General features: G+C 52.6%; 1 pseudogene; it reads left to right on the top strand.

Annotated features, from left to right (window-relative positions):
- Nucleotides 1-240: 240 nt before the first annotated feature.
- Nucleotides 241-849, top strand: LOC122702581 (annotated as a pseudogene).
- The last annotated feature ends 2,870 nt before the right edge of the window (nt 850-3,719 follow it).

The following is a 3,719-nucleotide window of genomic DNA, read 5'->3' on the forward strand; positions in this document are numbered from 1 at the left end:
TTCCCCTGTCGGAGCATGGCATCTTCCTGCCCAACCCAGGGGTGCGGGCTCAGCGCGCCTTTGGGCAGATTTCCATCCACAGAGGGTCCTCTCAGCCTCTTAATCATGGTGAAGTCACGGCCAAGGCGGGTGGCCTTTCTAAGACGTAGTTCCCTCAGAGGGCAAAATCACAGTTTGCAAGGAACTTTGCATATCTTAAGCCCTTCCATAAACATAAAGAATATTGTCCCAATTAGCTTTCGGCTCTCGGCTAGGAGGAGGCGAAGGTGCAACTTTCTTCAGTCGTCCCGAATCCGGGTTCATCCGACACCAGCCGCCTCCACCATGCCGCCTAAGTTTGACCCCAGCGAGATCAAAGTCGTGTACCTGAGGTGCACCGGTGGGAAGTTGGTGCCACGTCTGCCCTGGCCCCCAAGATCGGCCCCTTGGGCCTGTCTCCAAAAAAGGTCGGTGATGACATAGCCAAGGCAACTGGTGATTGGAAGGGTCTGAGGATTACAGTGAAACTGACCATTCAGAACAGACAAGCCCAGATTGAGGTGGTACCTTCTGCTTCTGCCCTGATCATCACAGCCCTCAAGGAACCACCAAGAAGCAGAAAAACATTAAGCACAGTGGAAACATCACTTTTGATGAGATTGTCAACATTGCCCGGCAGGTGCGGCACCGGTCTCTAGCTAGAGAACTTTCTGGAACCATTAAAGAGATCCTGGGGACCGCCCAGTCTGTGGGCTGCAATGTTGATGGCCGCCACCCTCATGACATCATAGATAATATCAACAGTGGTGCAGCGGAGTGCCCAGCTAGTTAAGAACTGCAAAGGAAAAAGAAAAATAAAGGATCATTTGACAACCAGTGGAAAAAAAAAAAAAGAATATTGTCCCAATTATATTTTGCAAGGCTTACTGCATTTAGGGTCGGTATGAAAGATCAAACGCATTATTATCAAGCATGCTGAAACCTTGGGAGAAGGATGGTGCAAACGGAACGGTATTTGAGGTTTGCTGTGTCCAGGCGCCACCCACTCTCCGGTCACTACTGAGTTCCCCTGGGGGACGGTCACAGCCTCACCTTCTCAGGGCCCTTGGTGCCTCCCTGGCACACCCAGGGATGTGAGCTGGATGTCCCCGAGACTCAACCCTGGGCTCCCGCTGTCGTGCCCAAGGCCCCCCAACCTTCTCTGCCCCCTTACCCCCCACGTCCACCTTCCCTCTCTCAAAGATGGTCAACTTGATGGTTTCTTGTCCGTCTGGGTCTAAGGGCCCAAATTCCTCTCTCCTCCCCTTTTTCCTTATTAAATACCCGTATCTGGGTCCTCCCTCTTCCCCACCCATGAAAGGACTGCACTCATTCAATCCAAAGAGTCATCCTCATTTTCTCAAGAAAGTGAGCTCCAGGACCCAAGGATGAGGCAGGAGCTGGTGCTGGGAAACCAAATGCTGGTCACTGGTCCCGCCCCAAACCCAAGGACTGCCAAGCACATGTGTGCTTGTCATCAGAACAGAACTGCCCTGGGTTTCAGGGGATGGGGTTTGGAAAGAGCAATGCTTAGAGGGCCTGGGGCCCTCGAGTATGTCAGGACAAAGAAAGGCCAGGCCACACAACCACAGTAATTTCTATGTCAGGTTCCTCAACGACCTAGTAAATGAATAGTTAAATGAATGATAGATGAATGGACGGTGGGTGGAGGAATGCAAGAATGGAGGGATGCATGCACCCACGGATGGGTGATGAATGGATGGATGGGTGGATGAATGGCAGATGGATAAAGGAATGGTGGAAGGGTGGGTGGATAGGGGAAGGATGAGAGGATGGTGGGTGGATGGATGGATTAATAGATAAATGAATGGTGGGTGGATAGATGGATGGATGGTAATAGTTGGATGGTGGATGGATGAATGGTAAGTGAAAGACAAAAGGGTGGTGGATGGATGGATGGTAAGTGGATGAACAGATGAATAAATGAATGGATAAATAGTTGGAGGGAGGGATGGTGGATGGATGGATGATGGACACATGAGATGAGATGAACAGACAGAGGGGTGGATGCCTGTGAGACCAAGACTGATGAGGCACGCGTGGGCACCTCTAAGGGCACAGTCTAAACCGACTTGACCATCACTGTGAGCTCTCTTCACACTTGCTCCCTCCTCTCCTCTTACTTTGCTGGTTGCTTCCTGCCTTCTGAATCTGGAACTGTCCCACTCTCACGGTGTCAATGCCTTGCACGTCTCCACTCGATGGGCTCATCAACCCACCCTCCTCAGGAGGTTAGGGCCACGGCAGTCTTGCAGGAGGTCTCCCTCCAGGGTCAGCTCCCCTGCTGACCAGGTGGGAGGTCGGATCCAAGGGTGGGGACACCCTGTGGCATCTTTCTTCCCACCGGAACAAAGGCTTCATTTCTGGACCTTTCTGGTTGCTTCCCAGAGCTCCCTCGACTGTCTGACCTCTCTCCAACCCACCCAGACTTCCCAGCCCACCTTCCTAGGGCATCTGCCCAGTTATTAGTCATTACAGAAACATCAGGGCTCAGTCCTTTTAACCCTTTTATATTTTTTATAGCCATTTCTTTTTGAAGACTTATTTCTTTACTGGGCTGTGCTGGGTCTTTGTTGGGGCGTTCGGGCTTTCTCTGGTTGCGGCGAGCGGGCACTACTCTTTGCGGCAGTGCTCCGCCCCCTGCAGCGGCTTCTCTTGCTGCGGAGCACGGGCTCTAAGCAGATGGGCTTCAGTGGTTGGGGTTCCCAGGCCCCAGAGCACAGGTCAGTAGTTGTGGCGCACAGGCTTAGCTGCTCTGAGGCAGGTGGGATCTTCCCAGACCAGGGATCAAATTGGTGTCCTTTGCATGGGAAAGCAGATTCTTAACCACTGGATCACCAGCCATGCTCATTTGCTTCAGTCATGTCTGACTCTTTGACCCCATGGACTGTAACCTGCCAGGCTCCACTGTCCATGGGGTTCTCCAGGCAAGAATACAGGAGTGGGTTGCCATTTCCTCCTCCAGGGGATCTACTCCAGGGGACCTTCCCAACCCAAGGATCGAACCCATGTCTCCTAGGGCTCCTATGGAGCTATATCATTGCAGGCAGATTCTTTACTCCTGAGCCACTGGGAAAACCAGGACCACAACCATTTTATATTTTCCTCACAAAAGCTCTTATTACAGACATCCTTTCCCCCCCAGCTTTTAGGATCATGGTATATAAAGCACTGGGCAGGAACCCTAGATATCCCCAGGGAAAAGAAGCTTCACCCCCTGCCACCCTTCATCTCCATGATCAACATCAATGCTACTTTGGAAATAGAATGCACATCATGTGAGTGTTCCTCCCTGCCCCCCAATTCCTGGGGTCCCCCATCCTGACCTTGGGGCTGTTGGAAAAAGGCTTTACGACCTTCCTCTGTGCTCTGGGCAGCAGCTCCCGGGGTCGATCCCATGTCTTTCACGTGGTTATGCGCTAGTTCTCCTGGCAGACTCCATGAGAGCAATGAGGATGGTGGAGGCAGTGAAAATGAGGCCACGTCGCCAGCACCGACCAAGAAGGAACTCAGCCTCAGCTGCCTGGGAAGCACTTCACAAGCCTTGTCTCATTCGCACCTCGCAAGGCCCAGCGCTGCAGGTTCTTGGGAGGACCGGCCTTACAGGCTCTCTGGTTAGCTAGGCACACGGCAAGCCTTCGGACTGGCTTCTGCGGAGACGAGGAACGGAGGCCTCTCGT

The sequence above is a fragment of the Cervus elaphus genome, chromosome 11, assembly GCF_910594005.1.
Source record: "Cervus elaphus chromosome 11, mCerEla1.1, whole genome shotgun sequence".
NCBI lineage: Eukaryota > Metazoa > Chordata > Mammalia > Artiodactyla > Cervidae > Cervus > Cervus elaphus.